General features: G+C 46.1%; 1 protein-coding gene across 1 annotated transcript in view; it reads right to left on the bottom strand.

Moving 5' to 3' along the window:
* The window catches only part of dcc (DCC netrin 1 receptor), a 1,518,136-nt gene that overhangs the window by 687,647 nt on the left and 810,979 nt on the right, over positions 1 to 19,510 (bottom strand). The gene's annotated exons all lie outside the window — the stretch shown is intronic.

Raw genomic sequence — 19,510 nt, 5'->3', positions numbered from 1 at the left:
TTTAAGGAAGGAAATCTGTCATCCTTACCTGGTCTGAACTACATGTGCCTCCGGATCCACAGCAATGTGGTTGACCCTTAAATGTCCTCAGGGATAGACAACAAAAATGCTGGCCCAGCCAGCGATGCCCACATCCCATGGACAATTTTTTTTAAAATTGGCCAGATGGCTAGAGCAGAACTATGTCAACAGTATGGGTCCAATCCCTCCAACAGTTATGGTAGTTCATGGAGGCTTGCCTCACGCTTGATGCAGAGTGATACCCCTCAAGCTACATAATCAGTTGTCTCTGTCTGACATAAAAAGGTGTCCATGGCCCCTTTAAGACTAAAGCTAATTGCCTTCCATTTCTCTAGCTGTAAACTGCTTGATGTGGCTGACGTTGTTTGGAGGAAGGAAGACATTTTTGAGAGTTTTTTTTAAACGCAGATTTAGTTCCTCACTCATTAAAATTTGGGTACAGACGAGGAATGTTCTTTCATCTATCCTTGCTGACCCATTAAGAAAGTACAAAGCAGACATTCCAGCACAAGCTCCAATGCTTCTTAAATGAATTTGATCTGGAGCAGTTCTAGTACATTGTACATCTCTCAATTTATACAACCAGTTATGTGTTCTGAATAACCAAATGGCAGAGCTCCTGTAAGGACACAGCGGGCGAGCTATCAGTACATCAGACAACCTACAATGCCAGATTGGCTCACCACCTTCAGGAGCTGTCACATTATCCCAACGTGAAGGGGTATTTACGATCCATCAAATAAACCATCACCAACATGCACTGAGCAAATTAGTTTTAGATGAAGGGCCCTGTCCTTTTGCGGGCCTCTCTGCTTAAAGAAATGCATCTAAAGAAGATATAATGACCTATGTTGTATCAAGCTTTGGATTAATTAGCAATAAAAGGAATTGGATTACTAATTGCAGTAAATTTTGTCGAGACTAGGGTTTTTGGCTGCAAAGTCAAAGAAAAATCGATAATGTGAGTAATTATCCCTGCACTGGGATTTAGGTAAACTCAGAAGTTGCCCTCAAACGTGAATGTTGAAAATTCTGAAGGTTGGAATCAAAATCAAATATAGGAATGAACTGTGCTGCTGCGGTGAGTGGATAGAGTTGGCATTGGACCAAAAGGATCAACAAAGCAACTGCCTCAAGGGGATCGGTTAACTCCGGATAATTCAAAGTTGTTTCTTTGTGCTTGAAAGATAAAATTACCCATTAATTTCCGTGAAACAATGTAAATAAAATAACAAAACAGGATTGCAGGACCAAATGAATGGAGTTGCAAGATAATTTGATTTTAATTAAGACTGGAGGAAGATCAGGTACCAGCCTAAAAATGGGCACCTATCAATGAAGGCAATCAAACCTTTATCTTTTTTAATATTCATTATCAGGGTTTGGGCATTGCAGTCAAGGCCTCTATTTACTACCTGTCTCTAGTTGCCCTGAGAAGGCAATGGTGAGCCCTTTTCTTGAACTGAATTTCTTTCTGGCTGTTTTTATGATTCAACGGAGTGGTTTTGCTTGGCCATTTCAGCATCAACCATATTGGTGTGGATCCAGGGTTAAACATAAGCTCGGATCAGGAAAGGAATGATAGATTCCTCCCTCAGGGACATTGATTAGCTCTAACTGGGGGGACTATCCTCAATCACAGTGAGGACGAACTAATCCTACCAACCCCAACATACCACCCATCCCCCATCTCCCAGCTCCATCTCCCACTCAATTTGACAGGAAGGTGAAGACAAAGAACACCCTTTTCCTTTAACCACCAGGATTATAAAACACCATGAGACATGATTACTTTTAGGATTAAAACTATGCACAAATCCTATTTTCCATATTCGACGAAACGTGAACGTGCTGAATCAGGGTAATGAGCAGTACAGGTCATCGTACCTACATTACACATTCCACTGTAGGAGAAAAGGCAGCATCAATCAAACAGCACATGATCAATAGTGAGAAATATTCAAGATATCTACTGAATTGCAGGGCAGTGCTCAGGATAAAGACACCTTCTCGGAGGCACGAGGAAGGCAAAAGCCAAGGATAAAGCAGGATTGGCAAACAATCTCCAGGATCCTTCAAGGATTCCGACGATTGAAGTATGAGACACCATGGGTGGGATTCTCCGACCCCCGCCGGGTCGGTGAATCGCCGGGGAGTGGCGTGAATCCCGCCCCCACCGGCTGGCGGATTCTCCGGCACAGGAGATTCTGCGGAGGCGGGAATCATGCCGCGCTGGTCGGTCCCCCCCGGCGACTCTCCGACCTGCGATGGGCCAAAGTCCTGCCCATTCTTTGCCAGTCCCGCCGGCGTAAATTGGACTAGGTCCCTTACCGGCAGGACCTGGCGGCATGTGCGGGCTTCGGGGTCCTGGGGGGGGGGGGGGGGGCGCGGGGCCAACTGGCCCCGGGGGGTGCCCCCACGGTGGCCTGGCCCGCAATTGGGGCCCACCGATCCGCGGGCGGGCCTGTGCCGTGGGGGCACTCTTTTCCTACGCGCCGTCCGTGTAAGTCTCCGCGATGGCTGACGCGTAGGTGAACCCCTGCTGACGCTCCCGCGTATGCACAGACCCGCGCTGGCCGGCGGAGTCCCTTCGGCCCCGGCTGGCGCGGTGCCAAGGGCCTTCCACGTCGGCCGGCAAGGCGCAAACCACTTCGGCTCCGGCCTAGCCACTGAAGGTGCGGAGGATTCCGCACCTTTGGGGCGGGCTGACGCCGGAGTGGTTCACGCCACTCCGTCGCACCAGGATTCCCCGCCCCACCGGGTACAGTAGAATCCCGTCCTATTACTTGCACCATGCTATCTCACCAACACCCAGGCGGTCCACAGCCTAATCCTCGGCCAGTGGGGGGGGTGTGTGACTTGATCAGAAAGGCCATTCTCCAACCCCTCCGATGAACATCGAGAACAGGACAATATAGGAAATACACGATCAGCTCTTTACCAGAGACATGATGCTCAAAATAGGTCCAGTCCCCGGAGATTTGCTGACACCAGCATATTTTTAGAAAAAAAATAATTTCAAATTCATAAACGTGCCATTGGCAGCAGTTTGTTGACAGTGCTCTGGATGGAGGGGCCTCACGGTAGCATGGTGGTTAGCATCAATGCTTCACAGCTCCAGGGTCCCAGGTTCGATTCCCGGCTGGGTCACTGTCTGTGCGGAGTCTGCACGTCCTCCCCGTGTGTGCGTGGGTTTCCTCCGGGTGCTCCGGTTTCCTCCCACAGTCCAAAAGATGTGCGGGTTAGGTGGATTGGCCATGCTAAATTGCCCGTAGTGTAAGGTTAATGGGGGGATTGTTGGGTTACGGGTATACGGGTTACGTGGGTTTAAGTAGGGTGATCATTGCTCGGCACAACATCGAGGGCTGAAGGGCCTGTTCTGTGCTGTTCTATGTTCTATGTTCTATGACTAGTTCAGTAACAAATCAGTTACGTTCTCACCGAACCAAAGTCTCTTCTGTCTGCTCAGGTAGATATTAATGGGGCGATATTAGGTTCAAAGCTATCCAGTTTAGAAGGCTACAAACATGAACTGGGAAAGCATTGGAAATACATCTAACATATTGGACAAATGTAGAGCTCCCCTGGTGGCTGCATCAGCCCCTGAGATGCTAACATGGGACTTGGCGCCTGTTTTAGGGCACAAATCATAATTTGATTTGCTCTGAATGTACAGGACCTGCTGTGATCATAATTAGCTGGTGACTTGTATCCTAATCGATGGCCCTGAAAGTTCTTTTAAATAAATTAATGCTTTAATGTGGAACTGGGAGGAACAGATGTGTTTCTCCTGGCTCCAGACTAATATTCTAGACTGTTGCTGGTCATGGATTGTCCTACTACCGATTACCTCCTTTCCTCAGATCCCAATAAGTGGATTTAAAAAAAATTACATTTAGAGTACCCAATTCATTTTTTCCAATTAAGGGGCAATTTAGCGTGGCCAATCCACCTACCCTGCACATCTTTGGCTTGTGGGGGGGGCAGCACGTTGGCGTAAGTGGTTAGCATTGCTGAGGTCCCAGGTTCGATCCCGGCTCTGGATCATTGTCCATGTGGAGTTTCCACATTCTCCCGTGTTTGTGTGGATTTCGCCCCCACAACCCAAAGATGTGCAGGGTAGGTGGATTGGCCACGCAGAATTGCCACTTAATTGAAAAAAATGAATTGGGTAGTCTAAATTTTAAAAAAAGGAAAAAACAATGAAAAAAAATCTTTGGCTTGTGGGGGCGAAACTCCACACGGACAGCGACCCAGAGCCGGGATTGAACCTGTGACCTCGGCGCCATGAAGCAGCAGTGCTAATCACTGCGCCGCCGTGCTGCCCTCAGGGGTGGGTTTTTAGAGTCCAGTGGCAGGCAGGCCATTTAAGTGTGCTCTGACATGGATGGTGGTAGATGTTGTTGCCGCGATGCCCACCCAGACAAGCAGCGTGTAATCCATCCTGCCCCTGAATTGAATCTTAAAGATGGTGGAGAGACTTTATGGAGTCAAAGCACATTACCCTAGCCACTGTAACACAAGAAGAATAGGAGTAGGAATTAGGCCATTTGGCCCCTCAAGCCTGCCCCACCATTTGATAAGCGGTTCAGCTTTACTCTCCTCACTACACCCACTACATCAATGCACTACATACGCATTGATTGTCAATTAAGAATCTATCTAACTCAGCCTTAAGAATATTAAATGACAATGCCTCCACTGCTCTCTCGAAAAAATAATTCCACAGATTAATGACTCCCTGAGAGAAAAAGATTCTCCTCATTCCTGTCTTAAATACGAGATCTCCTTATTTTTAAACGGTGTTTCTTTGCTCTAGTCTTTCTCAAAAGGGGAAACATCCTTTCAGCATCTATCCTGGTAAGTCTCCTCAAGATCTTACCTGTTCCAATATGATAAACTTTCATTCTTCTATACTGCAATGAGAATAGGTACAACCTGCTCAACCATTCCTCTTAAGAATAACCCCATAAATTTCCAGGAATCAGCCGAGTGAACCTTCCATATATTTTTCCGAATGCAATTACATCTTTTCTAACTAAGGGGCCCAAAAGTGAATTGAGTACTTCCAGATTTGATCTCAGCAATGTACAACTGCAGGAATTCTTCCCTGTGGTCTTCCATGGGCCACAGGGAGCCTGAGCAGGTGGCCTCCCCACACACTCCCTCCCCCCCTCCGTCCCAGTCCAGACCCACAAGGCCACCAGGGGATACCGGCAATGTCCTTGTGGGAGGAAAGCTCACCTCCTACTGGTAAATTACCAACAGTTACAGGCAGAGGCACTGACGTGGTCCTCAATTGGTTGCTTAAGGGCCTGAGTTGGCCTCTGAGCAGGAGAACACTCCGGCACAGAGCCCCCTGCTGATAAAATGCTCGTGGTTATGGGAAGGTGACCAACGTAGCACCCACTGATCTCCCATCCAACGTTTTGGCTCCTGTGGCACCGAGCCTGTTCCCTCAAGCCACATGAAATCCTGATCGCAACACGTAAACATCTGTGTGGATTTTTCAGCAACCTGCTTACAGACTTAAGTTCAGTGATATATTTCTGCCTGTATCAGGCAACTCACTGATCAAATTGAGACTGCTAGAACTATCAGTATTAAGGCAATCCAAATACGGATCTAAGTTGAGTCGCAGAATCACTGCCCAAACTCTTCGAAAACCAGAAACTTTTTCATACAGAAAACTATCAGCAGAATAATCTGCAATGATCAATAGTCAGCTATTCTTCTGCCACGAGGAATCACCCAGCTCTTGGAGGAATTCAACAGTCATCATGCATAAAGCTTATAGTATATTGTGCTAAGCCTCAATTTGGGAAAGTTCTAATGAAATATTTTCAAAATGACATTGCTTCAGAGAATGCTCTCAACGTCTTAAAGGGAAAATCTATATTGTCAAATCTATTCAAATACATTTTAACCAATGCAAAAAATGCAGCACCAAATTTCAACATATATTTGGATCATTAGAAATGATTGTTACATTTAATTCATCATCCATTAAAACTTCTCACGTTCAGATTTGAGCTTCTCCTCTTGCAACATATTGGGGTCTCTGTTTTATTTACACTATTATGGTCAGAGTTCGTATCAACCTTCCTCCCTTGTTTCTGCTAAGCAAGAACACGGTACCCTGTTAGATACTCTTCTCCTTTCTGCTGCACTCTCATCAAACAACGTGATTATTTGGGACCAGGTAAGTCTGGATTGGGCATGAGCACAGCCAGATGCTTCAGGCCCAGATTTTATAAACAAGAGTGCCTCTCCATCGTGGCAAAAATCTTGGAAATAGAGTCCAGTTCAAATTCCCCCCACCCCGAAACTGCTATTTCCCATCTTCACGGATGTTGCGACTGGAGCCCTGGCAATTTTTCCTGTGGGATTCACGGAGGCAGCTGTCCATTTAAAACATGAGCTGCCCCCACTGAAGTGAGATCTTGGATGAACAGGAGTGTAGAATCCGGAGTCTGCAGCTCAGAACAGGTAAGAAGAAGTCTGAGCTTGGTGAAATAGCCAGTTTGAATAGCCAGAGTACTCCTTTGGATAGGATTTCTTCTTTTAAATTCATTTTGAGGATGTGGTCTAGGTCTAGGTCATCTGTAGAACAGTTAAGGAGGGAGTTCCAGGGATTGAACCAGCGACAGTGAAGGAACGGCGATATATTTCCAATTCAGGAGTGTTTGAAAGATGGAGGGCAACTCCCAGTTGGTGGTGTTCTCCAGTATCTGCCACCCCTGTCTTTCTACTAGGTGGGGTGTTCTTTCAGAGGGTCAGATTCTGTGGACCAAATGGCCTCCATCTGCACTATAGGGATTCTATGAATTAAAGTATCCTGTCCATTCCCCGGATAAATATCAGCCAGTGCTCGCGGTAATAACCGCACTGCTCATGTGTCTTCAACCCAATGCCATGGGATCACTTGTGACAGAATGAGAAGGTGGATGGGGCCTTGGCTTATCATCCCTTTTGAAGGACAGCACTTCCAATAGTGCAGCACTCCCTCATTATTGACCCTCTGACAGTGCAGCACTCACTGAATACTGACCCTCTGATAGTGGAGCACTCCCTCAGTACTGACCCTCTGACAGTGCAGCACTCTCTCAGTACAGACCCTCGGACAGTACAGTACTCTCTCAGTACTGACCCTCCGACAGTGGAGCACTCCATCAGTACTGACCCTCTGACAGTGCAGCACTCCCTCAGTACTGACCTTCTGACAGTGCAGCACTCCCTCAGTACTGACCCTCTGACAGTGCAGCACTCCCTCAGTACTGACCTTCTGACAGTGCAGCACTCCCTCAGTACTGACCTTCTGACAGTGCAGCACTCCCTCAGTACTGACCTTCTGACAGTGCAGCACTCCCTCAGTACTGACCTTCTGACAGTGCAGCACTCCCTCAGTACTGACCCTCCGACAGTGCAGCACTCCCTCAGTACTGACCTTCTGACAGTGCAGCACTCCCTCAGTACTGACCTTCTGACAGTGCAGCACTCCCTCAGTACTGACCCTCTGACAGTGTGGCACTCCCTCAGTACTGACCTTCTGACAGTGCAGCACTCCCTCAGTACTGACCTTCTGACAGTGCAGCACTCCCTCAGTACTGACCTTCTGACAGTGCAGCACTCCCTCAGTACTGACCCTCCGACAGTGCAGCACTCCCTCAGTACTGACCTTCTGACAGTGCAGCACTCCCTCAGTACTGACCTTCTGACAGTGCAGCACTCCCTCAGTACTGACCCTCTGACAGTGTGGCACTCCCTCAGTACTGACCTTCTGACAGTGCAGCACTCCCTCAGTACTGACCTTCTGACAGTGCAGCACTCCCTCAGTACTGACCTTCTGACAGTGCAGCACTCCCTCAGTACTGACCTTCTGACAGTGCAGCACTCCCTCAGTACTGACCTTCTGACAGTGCAGCACTCCCTCAGTACTGACCTTCTGACAGTGCAGCACTCCCTCAGTACTGACCTTCTGACAGTGCAGCACTCCCTCAGTACTGACCTTCTGACAGTGCAGCACTCCCTCAGTACTGACCTTCTGACAGTGCAGCACTCCCTCAGTACTGACCTTCTGACAGTGTAGCACTCCCTCAGTACTGACCTTCTGACAGTGCAGCACTCCCTCAGTACTGACCTTCTGACAGTGCAGCACTCCCTCAGTACTGACCTTCTGACAGTGCAGCACTTCCTCAGTACTGACCTTCTGACAGTGCAGCACTCCCTCAGTACTGACCTTCTGACAGTGCAGCACTTCCTCAGTACTGACCTTCTGACAGTGCAGCACTTCCTCAGTACTGACCTTCTGACAGTGCAGCACTTCCTCAGTACTGACCTTCTGACAGTGCAGCACTCCTTCAGTACTGACCTTCTGACAGTGCAGCACTCCCTCAGTACTGACCTTCTGACAGTGCAGCACTCCCTCAGTACTGACCCTCTGACAGTGCAGCACTTCCTCAGTACTGACCTTCTGACAGTGCAGCACTCCCTCAGTACTGACCTTCTGACAGTGCAGCACTTCCTCAGTACTGACCTTCTGACAGTGCAGCACTTCCTCAGTACTGACCTTCTGACAGTGCAGCACTTCCTCAGTACTGACCTTCTGACAGTGCAGCACTCCTTCAGTACTGACCTTCTGACAGTGCAGCACTCCCTCAGTACTGACCTTCTGACAGTGCAGCACTCCTTCAGTACTGACCTTCTGACAGTGCAGCACTCCCTCAGTACTGACCTTCTGACAGTGCAGCACTCCCTCAGTACTGACCCTCTGACAGTGCAGCACTCCCTCAGTACTGACCTTCTGACAGTGCAGCACTCCCTCAGTACTGACCTTCTGACAGTGCAGCACTCCCTCAGTACTGACCTTCTGACAGTGCAGCACTCCCTCAGTACTGACCTTCTGACAGTGCAGCACTTCCTCAGTACTGTACTGAGGGTTAGGTACGTTTTGGCGCAGCCATTTGGGCGCGGCCGTTTTGGCGCCGGCTGTTTTGGCGCCGGCTGTTTTGGCCATAATAACATTTCTTTATTTGTAAATTAGCCTCAGTTGAGTTGGCTGCTGGTGTGGGTCCGCTGTCACAAGTGTTTCGTTCTATCACCATCTTTTTATATATTTTTTAACTAAACCAATTTGCATACCCATATGATGGCTGAGGAAGTATCAACGAAACGTGGTAAAGAAAACTTTGTTCATAACGGATTCCTTTACGTCTTTGACAAAACAAGCAAAGGTGACAGCGAAGTGAAATTTTGGCGTTGTGAGCAAAAAAACCGGTGAAAAGCACGGCTCCATACTAAAGCTGCAAACGTGGTGAGGCAGCTGAACAGCCATTCGCATGATGCTTTTCTGCTGCACAAGTAGAGGTTGCACTCGTGAAAAGATGGTGATATCCGGCCATGAACCGCCACAAAAACTAAAAAAGTATAGCGATGCAGATAAAAGAATACATGAAACTGTTCTTAAATTTGAAAACATGGATGCTATCGAGTACTTGAGGAGCCTTGCTCATAATTACCAAATGAACTAAACTAAATGAACTAATTTAAGGTTTTTAACTAAATGAACTAATTTAAGGTTTTTAATTTACAATAAAGTTAGTTTAAAAACTTTTTAAAGCTCATCTTTTAATTTACAGTTTTAAGCTTGCTTTTAAGTCCTTCCTTCGAATGATACTGAATCTTGCAACAATTTACTTGCAACAATTTACTAGCCACAGAAACTAAAAAAAATTCTGTCGTCTGCGCCCAAACGGCCGCGCCAAATTGGCTGCGCCCAATTGTCCCATGGCGCCCAAACGGCTGCGTCCAAACGGCCGCGCCAAAACGGCCGCGCCCAATTGTCCCATACCGCTGTACTGAAGTGTCAGCCTTGTTTGTTGCACACAAAATCTAGACTGGGTTTGAAGACACTTTCTTGTGTTTCAGTGTTGAGTGCGACCAAGTCAGCCCTAGTGAAAGTGTTTTAGGAATCCACAGCTACATTACTGGGGCAATTATGAGGTTATTCCCTGGTAGGTCAGGTGACAGCTGGAGTCACAAGCCACCACAACCACATTTGTGACAGGATTCAAACGCAAAATCCTGTCACAATGACTTTTCGCATAATGATGTCAGCAACATGAAAACACAGCAAATAAACCTTGCTTGGCCATGAGGAAAGCTATGGAGGTATTTACAAAGCAAAATCCTCCAACAAAATAGCTCAGCAACCAATTCAGGGCAGCAATTTCGATTTAATTCCATTTCTTTGCTGCATTGATCTCGCTTTCTCAGTTGAGCGGGACTGGTGTTTTTTGACTGAAAACTTGAAATTGATTAAAATATTCCCATAAATTCTCTCTCCAGGTCTGATCAGGTGATCAACGCTACCCAATGATAGGAAAATGTTGTGATTCTACACAAGAAGGACTCAGAAATCTGGTGCTGAGTCCGTCATACAAACACCTTGGTCCTTAACTCAGCGACTCTCTGACAGCTGACTACAACCCACACATTGAAAATCCCTGGCTTAGATGATCCCGAGACCTCAATTCCACAATGAGTGAAAATCATTTTGCTCTATCTACCATATACAGCCCCCTTCATATCTTGAAAACACAGACCGAATCACACCTTAACCATTGAAATTCTAGGGAATACAGCCCAGACGTATGTTGTCTGGCCTTGTAGTTTAACCCTTGGAGTCCAGATATCATTCTACACTATATTGTAGGCCAGTCTATCCTTCCTAAGGTTTTTTTTAAAATTTAGAGTACCCAATTCTTTTTTTTCCAATTAAGGGACAATTTAGCACGATCAATCCATGTTGTGGTGGTGAGACCCATGTAGACACGGGGAGAATGTGCAACTCCATACGAACAGTGACCCAGAGCCGGGATCGAACCCGGGTCCTCGGCGCTGTGAGGCAGCAGTGCGAACCACTGCGCCACCGTACTGCCCTTATCCTTCCTAATTACTATGGTATGGTGCACACACATAACTACTGTGTGCCAGGTGTGGTCTTACCAGTTCTTTGTTTAGCTAAAGCATGAATTCCCCTTTGTGTTCCAATCCTTTCCATATAAAAGTCAGCATTCAATTACTATTGTTCATTATTGTTTGTATCCAATCATGGGGCGTCAACGAATGGCCTCGTATAGCCCGACTCAGTGGTGCAACAAGGCTGTTAAAACCCGCGAGAAACCTCTCGGGAAATTTGCGACATTCGGAACGCCACATGAGATCTAGCCAGCTGTCGTGATCTGTATCTAGCTCTCACTGAGCGTGATCCAGATTAACATAATGAAATTTGCCATTAAGCTCATTTAAATATATCTGCACCTGATTATCCCGAGGCCCAGGGCCGAATGCTCATGCCCAGCAGACCGCGCCAGTCCACACAAACGTGGACAATTTGTAACAGTACCTAGGGGAGTCTCACAGGTTATCGGGGGCACGGCAGCTGACACCCGGGCACCTAGGCACTGTTAGCCTGGCACGTTGACACTGTCACCATGGCACCCTCCTAGTACCACCTGGGCACTAACTGGCTGTCAGGTTGCCCGTGCTAGTAATCAGACCTGGGAGTGCCTTGAGCTTAAGAGGTGGGGTGAGGAGGGGGGCTCAAGCACCCCTTAAGAGATAAGTTGGTGGGTCTGGAGGCGGCGGTGTGGTGGCCGAGGGGGTTGATAGATCGGGCGGCACTTAAAAATGGCATTCCAGCCTCTCCCTGCACAGACGAGCTCAGCTCGTCATCCAGGAAGTGAGGTAAGTGTGGCCTCGGCGCGGCATTCCTTGCATACGCCCAAAAAATAAATAAAGTCCCTTTAGATAGCTGGGTTGTTCTCGGCAATGTAGGCTCTGAGAACGACACCGCGATACATGCCCAAACGGCGAATCTGTTTATTTTTCGTTATATTGCGCCAATGGTACTTAAACGATCTATGAACCTGAATGTGCAAGCCACTTTGGATCTCCACTATTTCTATCTTTTTGTCATTTAAAAAGTCACCTGCTTCAGCCTGTTTTAGGTCCAAAGCGGATAACCTTATGTTTACCTCTACTAAAATCTATTTGCTATACTTCTTCCCATTCATTTCATCGATCAATATCTCTTTCTAAATTTTTGCTTCTTCGAATGCCTAGATTGCCCCTATCTTTGTGTCATCAGCAAATTTGGATATGTGATTTCCCAGTCTTTCACCGAGGTCAATTGTAACTATGCTGAATTTCACTGCCTCTGTCAAATCCTAGGACTGCCTCTCTTACATTGCCCTATCCAACACTTCAGTGGCCTCTTTAAAAAAATTAAATCAGGTTCACCAGGCATGATCAGGCATGACCAATCCCAATCTAGCTTTTGCATCAGCTGAAAGTTTTCAAAAGGGTCTACAGACTCGTGGACTGCCACCTTGCCATGGTGGAGAGGCTTGAGCAATGCCATCAGGATTTTAACATCTGGCAGGGTCACCCATGATGGTTAGGTTGGGAGGGAGGAATCAGCCAAAGCACAAGCCAAAACAAGTCTTCAACGGCAGATTTGGTGGAAAGGATGGCGGATGAAGACTGCAGTGGTTGGAAGATCCCGAGTCATCATGGTTCCCTTGCCACCGGAACTGGACCTACCCTCTGCCAAGTATTGTGTGCCTGCTGATGTGCAACAGAATTCCCATATTAAAAGAAGCCCCGTACAAGGCATCTATGTAGAGAAATCCAACACATCCCCGACACAAATAGGTCTTGTGACGATTGGTGAGAGGTGATGGGGACAGTGAGATCTGGAAGTCCCTACCTTCGGACCAGCACACAGGCTGTGGAGTTTGATTTAGTCGTCTCGCTCTTGGAATAGGAACTGGAGAGTGTTCCGGCAGCTTTATTCATGAATGAGCAGCCTTCTTCTGGATCCACTCTGCTCACCCTCAAGTGGAAGGGGCAATAAAAGGTGCCCGAAAAATAGTCTCCAACCTGATGGAAACTGGACCCAGCAGGCTCATCTACCTGGGTCAGAAAATCAAAGTTAAACTGAATTTTGGAACCTGGAATGTACTAACTCTCATGGATAATGAGCAGAACGATCACCAGAACGAAGAACTGCCCTTGTTTCCCGTGAACTCAGGAATTTCAGCACTGACGTCGCGGTCCTGCAAGATATCTGAAGAGCAGGCAAAGGGCTGCTGAAGGAAGAAGGCGATGTTTACACCTTCTTCTGGAGAGGACATTCTGAGGATCAATCCAGAACACATGGAATTGGATTTGCCATCAAGAATGAACTTGTCAACCAACTTTCGGAGCTCATTGTTGGCATCAACGAGTGCCTTATTTATGGCTACAATTTGCCAAGGACCAGCAGGCAATGTTCATGAATGCCTATGCCCAACCCTTGATGCCAATGATGAGTCCAAAGAAGGGTTCCACTCCCTGGACACAATAGTGTCCAACATTCCTAAGTCGGATAAGGTCAGCCTCCTTTGAGGACTTCAATGCCAGAGTCGGAAAGGACTCCCAACTCTGGAAAGAAACCATCGGAAAGGATGGAGTTGGGAGCTACAAGTCCAATGGGGCCCTCCTGCTTGCCAAACGTGCAGAACACCAGATTATCATCGCTAACACACTGTTTTACCAAATAGACAAGCTCAAGACTTCCTGAAGACATCCACAATCCAAGCACTGGGACATGTTTGACTTCAACATCGTCCGATCCCTCGACAAAAAGTATCCCTCATCACCAAAGTGATGATCAATGCAGACAACTGAAATGAAAAAATGAAAATCGCTTATTGTGACGAGTAGGCTTCAATTAAGTTACTGTGAAAAGCCCCTAGTCGCCACATTCCGGCGCCTGTTCGGGAGGCTGGTACAGGAATTGAACCGTGCTGCTGGCCTGCCTTGGTCTGCTTTAAAAGCCAGCGATTTAGCCCAGTGTGCTAAACCAGCCCTTACCGGTTTAGTATACTGCAACTGTTGAACAGATGAAGCTCATCCACACCACCATGTCCATCAAACTCCACCAGAAGCAGTGGAAGATGAAGAAGCCACTTGAAAAAAAAGTCAATGTTGAACAGCTTCAAGAGCCAAGCATGCAAGTGAACTTCCAGCAATGTCGTCTCCAAAATCTCCAAAGTGTTCATTCTAATGGAGTTGAAGAAAACTGGAACGAGCTGAAGACAACCATCATCTCAAACCCGTAAGCTGCAAGACCAGGAAATACCAAGTCTGGTTTGATGAGAATGGCCACATCATCCAAGACCTCGTCATGAGGAAAGCTCTCCCCACCTGGCAAAACAACATCATCAGCAAAGTAAAGAGGAGAACCTATCAAAAGCAAAGGCGGAGATACAAAGAAGAAATAGGGAAATCAAGAACCAACAATGGACTGAGAAAGCTAAGGAGCTGCAACTCCTCGCTGACAAGCACAACGCCAGAGGCTTCCTCTGCTCCAATGGCAATATATGGACCCAACAATCTTGGCCTCATACCAGTACAGAGTAAGGATGGAACCCCTTTGAGAGACAGAGAAAATATCAGCCTTTGATGGACAAAAAACTTCAAAGAACTCCTAAACAGTGATACAATCACAGATGAGGATGTGTTCGAGGAAATCCCCCAACTCCCCATCAAAGATGATCTTAGACTCCTACCAAGCCTGGATGAAGTCAAAGCCACCATTAAACACATGAAGAATGGAAAAGTTACAGGAGTGGATTGGATCCCAGCAGAAATATTCAAACTTGGAGAAGAGATCAGACGTCATCTCCATCAGCAGTTGCTGAAAATCTGGGACAGGGAATAAATCCCTGCTGACCTCAGGAATTCTGTCATCACCACCGTTTTCAAGAATGGAGACAAAGGGGACTGTGGGAACTGCCGAGGAATTCCCCTCCTCTCTATCGCTGGGAAGATCATTGCCTGATTCCTCGCTAGACACCTTCTCCCAGTCTCTAAAGAAATCCTTCCAGAAAGTCAGTGTGGCTTCCAACCAAACCATGGAACAATGGACATAATTTTAACTGCTCAACAATTTCAAGAGAAGTACCAGGAGCAACATCAACCACTCTACATGACCTTCATTGACCTGCCCAAGGCTTGTGACTCAGTCAATTTGGAAGTGCTATGGAAGACCCTGTCAAAGGTTGTCAGAAAACTTTAATGTGAAGACTGGAGTTAAGCAGGAATGCTGCCACACTTTTCTCCATTTTCATTGCCACCAATCTTCACATTGTCAAGAATAAGCTTCCCAGTGGAGTGGATACCATCTACAAAACAACATCATCAGCAAGTAAAGCGGAGAACTTATCAAAAAGCAAAGGCGGAGATACAAAGAAGAAATAGGGAAATCAAGAACCAGGATGGACGGAAAACTTTTCAAACCCAACCGGTTGAAATCCAAGAAAGACAGAAACATAGAAAATAGAAACAGGAGGAGGCCACTCAGCTCTTCAAGCCTGCTCCACCATTCATTATCATGGTTGATCATCCAACTCAATAGCCTGTTCCTGCTGTCCCCAATATCCTTTTGCCCTTCCTTTAGCCCCATGAGCTTTATTTAACTCCTTCTTGAAATCATACAATGTTTTAGTCTCAACTACTTTCTGTGGTAGCGAATTCCACAGGCTCAACAATCTCTGGTGAAGAAATCTCTCCTCACCTCGGTCCTAAATGATCTACCCTATATCCTCAGATTGTGACCCCTGGTTCTGGACTATCCCACCATCGGTAACATCCTTCCTGCTTCTACCTTGTTTAGACCTGTTAGAATTTATGAGTTTCTATAAGATCTCCTCCCTCATTCTTTAGAACTCCAGTGAATGTAATCGTAACTACCAAGACTGACATCACTGTGGAACTTCAGTATGTGGATGACAAAGCGATCTCCATTCTCTCGGAGAGAATCTCCAAGCCATGCTTGACATTTTTGCAGAAGCATACCGAAAAATCGATCTCAACTTCAACCTCATAAGACTCAAGTACTTTACCAACCCACCCTTGGGTAAGATTCAGTCACTCCCTCCATGAAGATCAACGGAGTAACCCTCCCAGGCATGGAGCATTTCCCCTACCTGGGGAGTCACACCTCCTCTAATGCTGACATCAATGCAGAGATCCAACATTGTATCCAATAAGCGTGCGCCACCTTTGGACACTTAAGGATGAGTCTCGATGACCACGACATTTGTGCTGATACTAAGATCCTCGTGTACAAGCAGTCATCCTCCCAACTCTTCTATATGGCTCAGGAACCCAAATTATGCACAGATGCCACCTCAAGGCCCTGGAGAGGTCCTATTCATGTTGTTTAGATGGATTTTCTGCATCAGCTGGGAGGACAGGTATACTGACATCAGCATCCTTGAAGGTGCCAAGAATACCAACTCTTTGCCCAGCTCAAAGAAGACACTCAAACTAGTGGAGGACAAAGGAAACACTTCAAGATGCCCTAAAATCTTACCTCAAGAAATGCAACATAGATGTAAATGCCTGGGAGACCCTTGATCAGAAGAAACCTACTTGGAGGAATATATTGATTGAAGGGATATACTTCTTGATGGAAAGAGAAGGTACAGAAAAGCAGCCTCAGACAAAAATATCAGCGATCTTCAGCATAAGGACCAATCCCACCTCCCCGAAACATCTATCAAGCGTGCAGTTGAAGATGCGACTCTAGGATTGGGCACAGCAAGGCCCTACAGAACCTATGACCAGTGATAGGGAGTTCCTCAGGTGGACAATAACACTTGTTAGTGAGTGATCGCTGTAGAGTTATAGACTTGAGCAATTTCCAAACATTAAATGCTGGGTCTAAAATTCCATTGTTTCCCTCTGTCATCCTTCTTAAATAACAGAGTGACATGACCAATTGTCCAACCTAAAGGAACAATTCAAAATTGAGAACACTTTGGAAGATTATAGTTAGGGCATCCACAATGTTCTACCTACTTCCTCTCAAACCTTTGGATAGAAACAATCTGGTCCCAGGGATTGTTACTTATTTGAGCTTTTATTGTTTGCATTTCTGCTATTTTGTGAGTTCATATTTCTGATTCAATATTAGATTTCTTTGGATGTCTGGCAGTATGACCCCCCTCCTCGACGATAAACATGATGCAAAGTAATTATTCAGTATATCTGCCATTTGTTTATTTTCATTGACAATATCACTGTTACCAGTGTTCAAGGGGTTCACATTATCCCTGTTTACTAACAAATCTAAAAAATATTCATATTCACATTCCTTGCAGCTTACTTTTCATACTCCTTTTTCGTAACTCCTGACAACTATTTGCTGTTTACTGCCTGTTTTCCATTTGCCAGAACCTGTGGTGATTCTGTATTGTTGTATGTCTTTCCATTTAGTTTTATATCTTACCTCTTTAGTTGTCCATAGCTGTCATTTTTGACAAGTAAAATCCTTGCTCCTTGAGGCATAAATTAGTTGTGTGTCATGTTTGAATCTGGTCTTCCATAATTTTACTCATTAACAGATTTTGCTCAGTTTACATGGACTATCTTTGTATCATCGCATTATTTAAATTTATAATCTTAGGAGCTGTTTTGTGTCATTCTGATCAGCAGGCAAGAACTTTGCATCCAGCCATCAAGATGATCAAAATTGTAAATATTCCTATCGATTCTGTTTGCCAGACACTTCACAATAATACAGACTTGACCTTTATACATCTCATGTTTAAGAATTCAAAGAATAATCATAAACTACTGGAGATACTTGAGTGCTGCATTTAGCTCATTAGGAATGCTTGCTAAATCAAGTTCTCTCTCAGGATTCGAGCTGATCGTTTGGCACGGTGGCACAGTGGTTAACACTGCTGCTTCACAGCTCCAGGATCCCAGGTTCAATCCCGGCCTCGGGTGATTGTCTGTGTGGAGTTTGCACTTTCTCCCCGTGTGTGCGTGGGTTTCCTCCAGGGGCTCCGGTTTCGTTGCACAGTCCAAAGAAGTGCAGGTTAGGTGGATTGGCCATGATAAATTGCCCCTTAGTGTCCAAAAGATTATGTGGGATTACTGGGATTACGGGGATAGGGTGGAGGTATAGGCTTAAGGGGGGGTGGTCTTTCCAAGGGCTCCTGCAGACTTGATGGGCCGAATGGCCTTCTTCTGCACTGTAAATTCTATGATTCTATATTTGAGCTCTCCTTGCCCAAACATCTCTTCTGCACTGTTAGAATTGTATGATTATCTCAATGCTAAATCAGATATCCAGCCATTTCTTCTTCAGTTGGGTCCAAGTTGCTAGGTGTGAATACATTTCTACGAATAAGCTATCTTTCTCCTTCAACATTGTGGGCTGAACAAAGTTGGTAACAATTCCATGAGTGCCATTCACGTTGCTGTTGTCAAATTTTTTCCTCCCATTACCTTCCTATCGATCAGTGCGTTCAGAGAATATTGGCCTGGACTTTCACTGAATTTGGGAAGGATAATGAGAGAGAGGGTAGCTGAAATTGCAGGATAATCAACAATTATATTACCACCTGCTCTCCCTTTCCCATCCAGTACCCCAGCATGGAAGGCCTGTAGCACCACCACTCCTCCCTCCCTTCACATACACACACGATAAAATTGATGGCTGGGTTGCAGAGTCCAGCAAACCATTTGGTTTCAAAAGTCTCAGGGACCACCAGATAAGTCCTCAGGTTGCATTGACAAGCCTCCTACTTCATTGCTTGAACAGAGATCAGCTTCCACTCTCTCCAAAACAGACCCATACATTAACTAATCGATCCTCGGTCAATTGTAACCCCTTCCACAGCATATCATGCGTTCATACATAGCTTGGTACCACCTTCAGACCTGGTGCTACTGACGCAGGCACAACAGACAATGTGACAAATGCTAGCCCATTGCAAAAAAGAGGATATTTGGGGGGGTTGGAAGACGCCAAGTCAGAGGCCATGCCCGACACTCTGGTTCGAATGAAGAGTGGGGGCAGCCAGTGAGTCACCGGAGCTTCTGAAGGTTCAGCAGCTGCATTGGGTGCCGTTGAGGTAGATAAGGAATCATGTGGAAACCTCAACGTGGAAGTACCCTCATTTTCCTCCAGAGAGGACGCTGATTAAAGGGCCATCAAGATGGAGGAGTATCACTGGGGTCTGGACCCTCCACCTGTTCCTTTGGTTTTTCATAATAAGCAGAGTACAGACCATACTCAGCACCAAAACCAAAATGTCAACCATTAGATGTGATTCCACAATTGAGCAGCATTGAATAATCCTGAGTGTGCTGATAACTAGACTAAAAACCAATGTAAGGTAATCAGTCAAGTTCATAATGTGGCTCATTTATACATGCCAGAAGCAAGACATTCATCCACTCATTCGCAGCAACCCGTCCTCTGCAAACAAAAGCAACACGTTCAAGTCTTGTGCACTTTTTGAATTACTGGAAGCTTGTTAAGCCGATAGTTCCCCTTGGCTTTTTCAATGGCAACATCTGGGCTGATCAGAGTTGATTTCCCAGCCAATCAGTACCTTTTTCTCCAGTAGTATATATTGTT

The sequence above is a fragment of the Scyliorhinus canicula genome, chromosome 3, assembly GCF_902713615.1.
Source record: "Scyliorhinus canicula chromosome 3, sScyCan1.1, whole genome shotgun sequence".
NCBI lineage: Eukaryota > Metazoa > Chordata > Chondrichthyes > Carcharhiniformes > Scyliorhinidae > Scyliorhinus > Scyliorhinus canicula.
This window is presented reverse-complemented; position numbering and strand designations above follow the sequence as displayed.